The sequence below is a fragment of the Chroicocephalus ridibundus genome, chromosome 10 (genome assembly GCF_963924245.1).
Source record: "Chroicocephalus ridibundus chromosome 10, bChrRid1.1, whole genome shotgun sequence".
Classification (NCBI taxonomy): Eukaryota; Metazoa; Chordata; class Aves; order Charadriiformes; family Laridae; genus Chroicocephalus; species Chroicocephalus ridibundus.
In genome coordinates, this window is record NC_086293.1 from 12,068,496 (window position 1) to 12,081,954 (window position 13,459).

Below are 13,459 nucleotides of genomic sequence, written 5' to 3' on the forward strand. Positions count from 1 at the left end.
CGCCCCGCTGCGCGGCACCGTCCGCACAAGAGGAGCCGGTAGGGCAGCGGGGCCGTGGGAGTCAGGGCAATTTAAGCAATGGTTGGTTTTGCGCTTTCCCCCATCCCCTGCTCCGCCCCCCCTTCCCCCCCCGCCCCGGGCCGGGGGGGCTGCCCCAGCTCCTCCCCCGCCGGGCAAGGCCTTTCCTTAAATATTCCTAATGTTTTTTCCTCCTCTCCTCGCAAAAGTTGCGGCTCCCGAGTCAGGCAGTGGATGCTGCAGAACTTTGTTTAAAGAAAAACTACGCGAGGAAGAAACATGACGGCAGTTCAGGAGCAATCGGGAGTGAAAAAGGTCACACGGAAAAAAAAAAAAAAAAAAAAAAAAAAAAAAGCAACTTAGCCCTTTGGGGTCTGGACTCTAAATTTAATTAAAGGGAAGGTTTTCAGCCGGCTGCTTCCCCGCCCTCCCCCGGACCCGTCCTGCCCGAGGACCGACAAGGGCTGCCCCAACCAGGTAATTCTGCACCAGTTTCTCTCTGCTGCTTGTTATTTCCTCGGCTAACTAGGGTAGAGTTTTTACCTTAAGTGAAACTTCTCTAAGGAACACTTGGTATTCTGAAAGGCTGTAATTTCTTTGCCAGGTTCAATGGGTATGACCTTTATTTGGCCGAAGACTGGGCAAAATGTGTTTTTTATACCGAGGTGGCTAACTCGAAATAACTATTGCAATTAAAATCCTAATTGAGTGAAATATGCGCAACTTTAGTTTTCACGTATGTGATTAAATCGATAATGTATCTGCCCTTCATCTCGTCTGTTCAGCTACACAGAGGTTAAAAATAATCTGTGTTTTGTTTCACTAAAATTTGATATTAAAATGTACTTAAAGACTCTGTGAGGCTTCCAAATCATCCTGAGAAGCTTGGGTTCCACTCCTGCAGATTTCATTTATTTTATTTATGTATAAATCTGTTGTAGAGCTGGGCTGTAAATTGTTGTGTTGCTTTCTGCTTGTTGAGCACAGACTTCATTTCAGCTGAGATGCGGCGATATTTAAGTAGCTGATTAAGTGGGAGCCTTTCAGGACGGAAGGTGCTTTACAGCCAAAGCCACCTCTATGTGCTGCACTACAACAAAGTTAAATGCTGTGTGAAAGGCATCGTAAATCTGCGTCTCGCTGAGCGCGTTCTGCAGAGGCAAGTTCGAGACTTTTGACAATTAAGGGGCTTAATTAGGAAAAGACGAGACTAGATAGCACCATGTGACACGTATGTTTGGGTTGTTTTTTTTTTAATCCTGACAATGTATTCTTTTGATTTGTGAAGTTTTGTACCATTGCAGATTTGCATGGTATGTGTTGGGCGCAGAGATTCTTTGCGGAGGGATGTGTTAGGAATTTTCAGTAGAGAAAAATCGTTGGTGTTGGTAGTAACAATCACCCTTCTGAAAAGATGCTGAATCAGGGATAATTTTGTCTTTTTGTTCCCTGTCATCTCTATGTAAGCAATTGCTGCCTGTACCCAAGTACCATCCTGGCTTCCTCGCGCGTGCCAATTACTGGTGAGACAACAAATGAAGCCCTCTTTAATTCATCAGCTGGGAAAGAAAGAAGGCAATGCAAGATCTAAGTGGTTATCATTTGGTTTTAGGGTGAATGGCTTTGCAAGGCTCAGCTGTGGTAGGTTTCTCGCTCGTTGGGCAGGTTTGCTCTGTGAGGAGTAGGGCAGAACTCTCCTGTCCTCCTTGGAAGCCATGGAGGCCAGCACCTGGCTCCTTTAATGGCACAAGTCCACGAACTCGCCAAATACAGGGCTGTGCGAAACCCCGTCTGTGCAGTACGACTGCTAGCAGCGCTCACTCGCTTGGTTTATTTTTAGGGGCTCGGTGAATAAATCCCGCTTTAAAATATTTCAGCAAATGAAAATGTCATCATTTTGTAAGCCTGTTGTCCTGCTCTGTCACTTTTCAGATGAATTCTTACATAGCGAGGGGCAGCTGGGAAGGGTTGGTTGCTGCTCCCTGCCTGCCTCGGGTGACCTCCGCTCTGCACCCGGAGTCACACCTGAACAGCTAAGGAGGACAATCACTCACCCTATTAATCTAAAGTAAATAACTCCCCTTTTTAATCTAGGTAAAAGGAAATCTGCACCTTCTTCCTCACCCTAATGTAGCTGCTGCGATTCTAAATCAAAGATACTTTTGTTAGAACATAATAAGAAATTGAAAGTCTTGGGACAATCCGCCACACCCATTTCTAACTTAGAGCTTTTGCGTTTGCAACTAATTAAGCGTTTTGACTGGAATTAATATACATCTTGTAATTTTAATATACCCAGAACTACAGACATCTGTCTAATTCTCTCATAATATGACAGAATGTTACAGCATTTTAACCAGTATTTCAGCTCTTTATTTAGAAAGGTAAGCCAGGACGGATGAATTCCATCCGCCCAAAGCCCTGTGCTCGAGGGGACGGTTAGGTGCTCCGAACCCAGCGATGTCCCTTGCACTCACTGCAAGCCAGTTCTCTTGATTGCAAAGAGGGATGTATAAAAGTTTCAAAAGAAGGGGATGCATATTTGAAATCCATAGTTTTGCTGCAAGCATACAGTAAAATCGTGGCCCTCATCACTCTGGATTAAAAAAAAAAAAAGCATCAGATGATACGCTGTTTTAAGGGTTTTTCGTCTGAAGCACAGATGCTTCGGTACTAGAGAGAGACCAAAAGTACAGTCTTTGTCTTCAAAGACATTAACTAAGGGATGTTATGTTGGTCCATTTGTGCTCTCTCTTCATAATTACCAGAAATAATTAAAATTACATCACACTTGCATTTTCCTCTAACTCAGCTGCTATGAAACACAGTTGCAAATAGGAGAAGGGCAGTAAAATTTAACCTTTTAATCTCTAGGTCAGCTCTCCAGCATCCTCAGCTTAGTTGGCAATTTTCTTTGCAACCCAGAAGAGGAGGCATGATGGATGCACACAAAAGCCCGTCCACACAAAACTGGAAATAGGGGGTCCCACTGGGCATTTTTATTTATGATAGGCTCCTTAGAGTGCATCACTCCTTACACTCCTGGCCAGAAATGCCTGTGGCGTATTGCAGATGAGTGTGGCTTTTCCTTCTGCCTTATTATGTCTTTGTTCGTTGGGTCGCGGGAGGAAGGCTGAGAGCCGGCACCTTTGCTTTCATTAGCAGAAAGTGTCGTCCTGGGGTTGGGAACTCTCCTGCCGCAGAAAGGCAGCTCCCTATTTATCCACACCGGGCACAGAGCATCTCTTGTGGAAACGGGATTCATTTACAGTTAGACTGTCCAGGGGCTCGTTTCTCAGGACGTGTTTGATATTAAAATAGCGCAGGAAGGCTGTAGACATGATCACGACATATAAAACAGTGATTCCCCAGTATCTGCGCTAATAAAATCACTGAGGTCAGTTCACCGCTCTGGGCACAGCCGATAAAATCAGTCACTGATTTTTTGACAAAACCTATTTTTTTTGATAAAAATACTTTAGTGGAAAACAGTAATTTGTTGAAGGAGAAAAATAAACCTTCATAGTGCAGTAATGGAAGCTTTTCTTCAGAAACATTTTTGAGATCCTGAAATGGTGTTCAGGTCTTTTCTGGAGCGAAGTGAAGAACCTAATGATTATGATATCCAGTTTAGGTCTTGGGCAGCCGTCTTCAAGTAGTTTTTCCTACCTTTCTTTGTCATACACCCAAAGATACTGGAAAAGCTCTGATGAGCTGCTTTATTTATTAAAATGAAGCCACTGGGCATTTTGCAAAGTCTGTCTAAAAGTCAGGTGAGCAGCCTGTCTCTGCATTAGAGGACCGGATAAAGTTGAGCAACAGAGAAGAGGTAATAAGCCAACGCAAAGCTATTGCAAGCGATTGCGTCTCTGATTACCGCACTGTGAGTGCTTACCTTTTTTTTTTTTTTTTTTTTTTTCACATCAGATTGTCATGTCAAACTGTTTCATTGCTGTACAGCCGAGAAGTGCAAACTTGGAAAGAGAAACATTTCCAGAAAGTAGGAACTGCCCCTTAGTAATTTTTATTTTAAATTAAACTGCTCCCACTAATGCTCAGCAAAAAAAAAATGTTTTCAAACAATGTTTCTTTCAAGTAGAAAATGTTGTGACTAGCTCAGGGGAGCTCTTTCTGCCGCTACTTCGGTGGTAGAGGCAAAATCTGCTTTAAAAATACTGCATTTTCAAAAAAAGTTTGCATTTTTGTAAATTATGTCATTAGTTGTATTCTGGAGAAAATTCACAGTAAGAATGAAGAAATGCAGACAGCAGGAGGTCCGGCCAGGAGGAGATAATGGAAGTTTTAACTGAAATAAAACTTCCAGGCTGTGATTCAAGAAATAAAAATTAATAGAATGACTTATTTTATCTCGTGCAATTTTGGAGAACTGAATGTTTTGATGGATTTAAAAAAAATATTAAATCTGTCCTTACTCTGATACCTGAACGAGAGGGAACAGGTTGTGTCCCTGACTTGGGGAGGGAGGCTTGGAAATGTTCTTCAGGGTAGCAAAAGAATTCTTTAACAAACCGGAGAAAAAAAATATTTCTCTACAGTCCCAGCCTTAATTAAAATCGCTGTGACAACGAGACTGGCTTTTCTTTCTCAGGCCAGAATAGCAGAAGCACTGACAGCTTGATACCGGGGAGAGTTACAGCAGAACCGGTGCTGGGAGACCTCGGTTGGATTCTGGTGTGAACCACTGGATCAGCGCTTTGCTGTTGTCACCTCATTGTTGTAACTTTTCAGAAATCAGCAGCTATTAACTTGACAATAATCCTATTGGAATGGGTCCAGCAGAGGGCCACAGAGATGCTGGGAGGGCTGGAGCCCCTCTGCTGTGAGGACAGGCTGAGAGAGTTGGGGGGGTTCAGCCTGGAGAAGAGAAGGCTCCGGGGAGACCTTGGAGCCCCTTCCAGTCCCTAAAGGGGCTCCAGGAAAGCTGGGGAGGGACTCTGGATCAGGGAGGGGAGCCATGGGATGAGGGGGAATGGTTTTAAACTGAAAGAAGGGAGATTTAGATGAGATCTGAGGAAGAAATTCTCTGCTGTGAGGGTGGTGAGCCCCTGGCCCAGGTTGCCCAGAGAAGCTGTGGCTGCCCCGTCCCTGGAGGGGTTCAAGGCCAGGTTGGACGGGGCTTGGAGCAACCTGGTCTGGTGGGAGGTGTCCCTGCCCAGGGCAGGGGGGTGGAACTGGATAATTTTTTAAGGTCCCTTCCAACCCAAACCATTCTATAATAATAATTCCACAAAAGTTCTAATTAGTAGAACTTCAAAAGTTCAGTGAGGAGAAGGAGTGAGAACAACTGAGAAAGAGCTTTTCCTATTTCCTTTAAACAAAAAAAAAATAAATTCAATCCTGAGAAATGTCTTTGGTGAATATAACTGAGCCTGTAAAATGCTGACCTCTGACATAACCTAGAAAAATGACATCAGCATGGATCACTGAGCAGATATTTTACACGTCCTTTGTTTCTCTGAACTTGCAATGACGCATTAGAACAGTTCTGCTGGAGAAGGTGCCGCTTTTCCCACGTATACAAGATTTATCGGTGCAGAATTGGTAGAGAAATTTCCAGGGGAAAAGATTTCATTGACATGGATAATTATTTTGTGACTCTCATAATCCCTTTTTGTAATATCCGATAATACCCTTATTTATGATAACTTCAAAAGCTGCAAAAGAGTTAGGGTGGAATCTTGGTCCAAGCATAACCAATTGCAAGATTCCTAGTGAGTTCGATGGTGCTAATATTTCATCCCTGAAGTATTAGACTTGTTATTTATCTCTAGCTTTTTGCAAGCCTCCCCGAGAGCTACATCCAATTGCATGTCCAAGGGTTATATACAACTGCAAACTCCAGCCCAACGTCCCGGTGAATCCACTTCCGTCTTTAAAAGTTAAGCACTTACCAAAGTGCTTTGCTACAAGGTGTTTCATTTATAACCCTGTACATTGTGGGATCACACTATATCACTAGAACCCGAAATGCAATTACCATTGGAGCTGAATGTGGCAGCAAATATAACGGCTAACACTGCGCAGTATTTTAGGCATGGAGGCTACAGTGGACAGCTAGAAGGGGGAAACTTTCACCTTGACTTGACTATGACAATTTGTTTTATTTTCTGTTTCCTTTGCTCCTGCTGGCTTTTGCGTAGCTGTTACTCAGACAAGTATCTGTTCGAATGTTGCAGCTGATGGGAGCAGACTAGCTAAAAGTAAAATTCAAGTTAGGACTTCAGTTTTGTCTGCAAGATATTTGTATGAAAATAAGATCTGCTTAGATTGTCCAAGTGCTCGCTGCCCACATACAACAATATGTTCTAGTAGCTGACCATATCTGCTTGTAATAGGATTCAGCATTAATTCTATTTTTATATAAATTCATGTGCTGGAAACGATAAATTTTACATGTCATTTAACGGATGTGTCCCTCCATGTGGTTCCTCTGCAGGCCGATGTCTTGCTGACTTTTTACCAATCAAAGGAATATCTCGCGGTCACTACTATGGCATCACCTAGACTCCCTTTCCCCGTATTTCTCTCTCATGTGTCCGTGAGTGCTCTCGCAGCATCTCACCATCCCACATTCAGCACGTGTCCTTCACACCTGCTGGAGAGTGGAGGGCACACCACCAGCTCCTCCTAAATCTAGATCCCTTCTCCAGCTGCTCCAGGCAGGTTCAATAACCAAACTTTGAAGAAGGTGTGAAGCCTTCTGGTGCCTGTTCTGCAGCTGTCATTCAAGCAAGGCATGGAAAATTCGCTGCGATGAGCTGGGCCGGGGGAGTTGGAGGGTTTCTGCAACATAAGGAGGTGCTTTTGTGGGTGGAGGGTTGAGGTAGAGGAACTCCCACGGCAGCCCGGGCTCTCCTGGATAGAAAAGAGGGAGTGTACTTGGAGGAAGGAGGATGAGGATGTTTGCTCATCGTTAGGTGGGTTTGGTCACTGTTACCGGTTTCTGAATCCTTCAGAGAGCTTCAGGCAACGCGGGGGCACTGCAGTTCTACGCAGTCTCTGCTCGGAGCCATCCAAAAGTCGCTTCACCAGGATCCTTGATCCTGAGCTGTATGGATTTCCTTTATCCTCAGCTATACCATCAGATACATTTTTGTAACATACTAATATCCTCTTATTCAATTTAAAGACCAACTTGAGAATGCTCGTTAGCCTCTTAGCCTGTGAGAGACAGCCCCGGTATCTAGTGTTATCTAAAGGTCTGCCAACTGTCATGGTCACCATGGTAAAAGTGTTTCTTGTCTAACTGGAATCTGAATAATACAGAATTTGGTTTAAGAGATGGTGGTTTTTATAGCTTTGGTAAATGAAAAATAATAGAATACACTAATTAGAAATTCCTTGTAACACTTCACTATAAGAAATGACATTGAATCCGAAAGCTTCATAATATTTAAATATATTTCATGACAGAACGCTGGCAGCATTTAAAAGGTCTTAGGTGCTTTGAATTCCTGATTGGTTTGACAGCTTGACAGTGATTTGTAAACCGAAGGTGTTGGCACAGCTTGCTCTTCTGTCGGAGCAGGTATCAAAGTTCAGGCTCCAGACGAGTCACCGCTTCAACACAGAGATGAAAAATTGCTCTCGGATAAATGTTTTTGCTGTGGAAGAAACAAGCTTCTGCTCCTGAAAATAGTAAGGCCTGATCCGAAAATGATTCAAAACCAATGGAAAGACTTCTGGTGATTTCGACAGCCTTTGAATCAATCACACTTTTTCACGTATAACCCATTTTATGGCGTACTGGGCATGTCTGGGGTTTACCAGAGGACAGGCTAGAGCTAAAACCCCTCGCCATCTACATCAAAATGGGAGATTTCACCAACATTAAAGAGGGAAACAAGCCTTCATAAGATGAAACAGGTAGATACAGGGATTTATAATTTGGAATCATATAAATTGGGCTGAACATCACATTTGAATATCCTTTTCTCTCTTTCTCGGTCTTCCTTCTGAACATGGATCCATATTTTCTGTAGCTACCAAAATCTGAAAGCAATTCATTTTGATTCTACTGGGATTTCTCTGTAATACACCTAAAATACAGTTCTAGCTGTAACAGGACAATTTAAGACTACATATTCATAATCTTAAATAAACCAATTTCATTTTCAAAGATGGTTTCATGGTCTTCTATTGGGATCTCAACAAACATAGAAATAATTAAATGGGGCAACTGAGCATTTAACACCACACCTGCAAAGTTTGTTAGCCATGAAAATTTACCGTTGTCTCCATTGCAGTGCTGTATTTTACACATTAAACTGAACCCATATTACATTATTAAACTATAAATTTTCATGGCTAACAAACTTTGCAGGTGTGGTGTTAAATGCTCAATTGCACTGGTTAATTATTCGCATGATTTTTTTAGCATCCTCGTAGGAGACTTGGGAACTGCACGTGTGGGCAGTAAAAGCCCTGCCTCGCCCTTGCCCGGGAAAAAGGCTCCAAGGTGCAAACATTTTAAATTAAAACCGCAGGTATTTTTTTATAGTGCTCTATTTTTAGCTAAACCCTGGAAATATCGGAAAGGCGATCGATTCTCTGCAGGATGTCAAGAAATCCTTTCTGAGGGGAAGAACGGTGAAGCACTGGATTTAATAGATGTTAAGAGCCACTCCACAGCCCAAGCTATCTGCTTCTCTCCTGCCTTCTCAAGGGGTGGTAGAACCGCTCTCAGCAGCTACAGACACCCTCTTCCCCTCTGCCTCTTCCTTCTCAAGTGCTTTCAGAGATTCTCCCTCGTCAGGGGCTGTCCTTGCCCTGAGAGCTGCCCAGCAGTGGATGCTGACCTCGGAGCGCTGGTGGAAGATGCTCCCCAGATCCAAGTACCTCCATGCCAGCAGTTCTCAAGAGACTAGTGCAGTCCTGAGATTGTATCATGACCAACAAAACGTCTTGGGTAAAAACATGGGAAAATGAATCAAAATCGCCCCTTGAGATCCCTTCCAGCCTCGTTCATCTCCGACTCTGTGTCAGAGAGACACAGGCATGGAATATACCTTTTTAGCGTGGAGACAATCTGACGCAATCAAATGCTGACTCTTGTATTTGCGACGAATGCCCAAGTCTCAGTAACTTCATATAGAACTTCACAATTTTTTTGTCTCTTTATTTTTTGAGAAAATAAAGTGTAAGTATAATTCGCTCTATTTCGTCAGCCTGGCAAACTGATACAAAAAAAAAAAATCCGTACCTGTTCTCTTAGCTTTAGCAACAACATTTCAAATTATGTCCAATCTGGCATGATTTGCCCATGAAATAACTCACCGGCACAAGTCAAAATAGAACCAGGGTCTTAAATCTCAGCCCCAGCCCCTATCCCTGATGTATTCAGGCTCTGGGAACGGTAATTTTTTTCCAAATGATGCTCACCGTTTAAGAACGTAGCAAAGGCTCAGTTACAGCCCTGAAAATCACTGATTTTATGGTGAGTGAAATGGAGAAGGTCATTTGAAATCTACCATATGTAAAATGCTTTATGTTTGCATGCTCCTTTCTGCTGCCTGACACATTACTTAGTTTTACATTAGGCTAATGTAGACCAATATTAATGAGGAAACCAAGGTGTAATGTTCTTGCAAGAATGCTGACAGAAGTGAGTCCAAGTTTTAACCAGGGATTGCTTGCTTTAGCATTATCTCTATTGCCGTTAAACATGCTCTACATTTTCTGGGCAAATATCATTTGGAATTAATTGAATGGAAAGGAGGATGTTCAGAAAATGCATCTTTAGAGTTGTTGAAGTATGACTTTTTAATCAAACTGAGTGATTGTAAACATAAATTAGTTCTTGTTCTTCCTGCTGACTTGAAAATGGAGAAATGTGTACTTTTAGGTTAAAATCTTTTTCTCCTGAGTTTGCAGTTTCAAGCCTTGCGGATGCTTTGCTGGTCTGGTAGAACCATTACGTAATGATTAGTAACTGAATGTTACTTGAAGCACAGACTCACTGCACATATGCTGATTTTAAAGGTTTTACTATATTCCATTATTCTCCACGTTCCAAATATGTTGTCTTACGGCAAAATTTTGCTTGTGCTTCTGTCTCCTTCCTCTGGGAGGAGAACATTTTAGGGTAACCTAAACAACAATTTCTGATACATTTTATTCACAGGGAGTGACATTAGGCTTTAGGACAACAATGAGCAAACACACAAACTGTATAGTTTTTCCACCCAGATTTTATATTATCTGGATAAAGCTTCGGAGTTTGTAGGTCTCCGGCTTCTCTGGAGTTCTCTTTGGGAGAGGGAACATGATGTTGGTGTTCTTTGAGCATCCAGTTGTCTAATTAGGTATAAGCTGTAAAGCTGAATGATCTCATTTAATATCCACTGGGTAGTCTGATTGGAATTTGGGCTGAAGCTTAATGGGAGCAGAGAGAAATCTGAGTAGAAAAGCCTGCACCTGTAAGGAAGGAAGCTTTTAACACAGAAGCAGCATCCCAGTCATATGCAAAGATTTTATACTAAAGTGCGGTTCCTTTTATTTGCAGAGCACTAGTTATACAGAAAGGAATTAGAAGGTCTTAAATATGTCACTGTTACATTCATAGAACATTATAAAACCACCTTAAAAGTGTTTAAACCCCTTCATCCTGCAGCGTACAGAAGGAATGTGCAAAATATTAGTGGATAAAAATAATAGGAAAGCTGGACGTCATCCTTGGGCAGTTTCAAATATTTGCCTCTGATGGACCCTGCTGCTGTGGCCTGAGCGTGACTCCGCATGTGGTGAACACACTAAAAAAACATTAGTTCAAAGGGATCAACAGCAGAATTTGATTGCATAGAAAATAATTTTGCTGAAGGTTCAGAAGTCATTCATTCCGCATTTTGATGATTATATCTACCTGGGTTTTAAGGGTTTCTTTAAGCGTGTAGTTAAGCAATAATTGTTATTTCCAAACATATAAAGGTTGTAAAAATGTAGATGAACAAAGAAGAATGACTTTAAAGAAGAACTGAGAGGGCAGTTTTTAATTTTTTTTCTTAAAAGGTTAAAAACAGATCCTCCTTCCACCGTTCCTAATGGAGAAGTCAAGTGAGAACGAGCTGATCAGCAGCTGGGAGCCGCAAAGTGCTTGGGAACAGCAAGGCAGCCGGTGTGCCGTGCGCTCTGCTTGCTGCTGTAATCGTAATTAATGCCCTGCTGTCTCGTGCTCTCCCCACCTGGCTGTTGTTTCTGTGTCTGCGCTTGGGGAGAGCTCCGGGGATCAGATCGGCGACCGTCTTTTTGTTCGGTGCCTGTATGGTGTCTCTCGGTGCTCGTGAGCCGACTCCAGATGTGTTTCACTGTGCTGCATCTCTTTATTCCGAGGCTTACAAGATGCACTCTTCTCCTTTTTGTTCTGGCTTTTAAGCCAATTTTTGCTATTAGGCCTTTTTTTGGGGTGCAGGAAGGATCTAAAGGCGCTGCTGACTCATTATTTTGTTGCTTATGGGCTGCTGGAGATAGAACAAATGCTTAAGCTGTGGCAAGGGTTCATGTCAAAAAGTGTTCAACAAATGCCAGGAGGAGAAAGTATTTCACCCTCATCTAGAAATTCAATAAGAGCTGGTTTAAGTATTACAGTATGTAATGTCCTGGCTCTAATAATTCCAGGGCCTTAACTCTGCCCAGACATTATCCGTCTGACTCTGTAGCCCACACCTAACCCATAAATTCACCTTCTGGAGCTGCAGCGATGACTACAGAGTTTCACAAAGCTGGTAGGCACCTTGTTAATTAAATTAGAAGTAAATGCTTCCAAGTAAACTTGAACTTGGGTCTGTTCCCTGAGACGGGGATGTCTCCATCCCTGGAGACGTTCAAGGCCAGGCTGGATGAGGCTCTGAGCAACGTGATCTAGTTAAAGATGTCCCTGCTTCCTGCAGGGGGGTTGGACTAGATGACCTTTAAAGGTCCCTTCCAACCCAACACATTCTGTGATTCTATGATAGTGAACTATGGTATTCATACTGGAAAGAGGGGGAGATCTAAGAGGAGGAATGAGTATCTGGGAATGGAGAGGCTGGATGGTGCCTCTTCCAGCAGCACCATTAGCTTGAGCTGGTTTAAGTTTCCCTGCAATGTACGTGCCTCTTGTTGCACTTGTTCAAATTGTATTTTAACATCTCTGGGACTACTGAAGAACTTGGATATCTTGTGGGGGATAGCAGTAGAGAAACGTTCTCAAAAAAAATAAGAGAAAGGATTTGCCATTCTCCTGCATTAAAATGAAGAGAGTGTCACGGAACTGGAGGAATTTAGGAAGTAATAAATCAGGTTCAGAGAGAGATCCAGCCAGCTTTAGTTTAAGAACATGTAGACAAACCGAAAGAAATTCAATTGCTGGTACAGAAACAGTCAAAACCTTCATTCCTGCTCTCATTATTCCGAATAAATAATTTAGATTGTTTCAAATTCAGATCGTGAGTTTACTTTCAACATTTCATGGCATACACCAGTTTTGTTTTGCTTTTGATAGGGAAAATCATAAATTATCCACTGGACTGCTAATGTCACACAGAACTAATCAGACATATAATCATGCCTGATATATTATAAGTTCTCTTGTACTGAAATAATCTTAATTATGAGGATTTCATTTATTATTAATATGGAAATATGTAGTTCTACTGTATAACTGAAATTAATGGACTGTAATTTTGAAGGGTTAGTAACACCATCTTTAGTGTTTCTTAATTAGTCATGTGTTATTTCTCTTTTGGCGGGGAAAGCTTATGCTGTGTTCATATTACACATTCTTTACTGCCAGAAATCGGAGCTAGAAGGTCAAAATGAAAGATTTAAGGACAGAATTAATTCTTTTTTGGAGATCATCTTTCAAAGTCAAGAATTAAGAATTTCTCTTACTTCTACAGAGACTGAGGCTAACATGAGTAAGGAACAAGTACATTATAATTCAATTAATTTTATAAAACGCTATAATTTCATTATTGTTATTGCACGAAAAATTGCAAGCAGATTCACTACAAAAAAAAAATACCAAGCCTCAACTGATAAATAAGGCTAGATTAAGAATAATGCAAACAACAATTCTCAGTTATCAGTACTCAGTGTGGTAGGAGTACGTATGATACTCCTACCCTCTTTTTTTTAATTTTTTTTTCTTATTCGCTTATGTTGGAAAAAAAAAAAAAAAGAAATTAGACCATGGTAGGATATATTTTTGTCTCACTTGGATTCCTTCAAAAATCCCATTAGGCACTCATCAGCTTCTTAACATGCCTAATAACTCATGAAATTTCTTCTAAGTGGTTTGTCTAATGAAACACGGATCATCTCTGGCATTATCAGAACCTAAGCCTAAGGAAAGTTTCCCTGTCTCCTGACAAAGCAACATCCATAAGATCCAACCATTCAGAACCTTTGATAGACCATCATGGTAAGTTAAGGACTGTTTTTT

General features: G+C 41.8%; 1 long non-coding RNA gene across 6 annotated transcripts in view; it reads left to right on the top strand.

The window, feature by feature from the left end:
* The first annotated feature begins 235 nt into the window (after positions 1 to 235).
* LOC134521496 (uncharacterized) overlaps positions 236 to 13,459 on the top strand; it is a 159,917-nt gene continuing 146,693 nt past the window's right edge. For all 6 annotated transcript variants that reach the window (XR_010072792.1, XR_010072791.1, XR_010072790.1 and 3 more), the window contains exon 1: positions 236 to 495. This is a non-coding gene — a long non-coding RNA (uncharacterized LOC134521496). The remainder of the gene's footprint in view (positions 496 to 13,459) is intronic.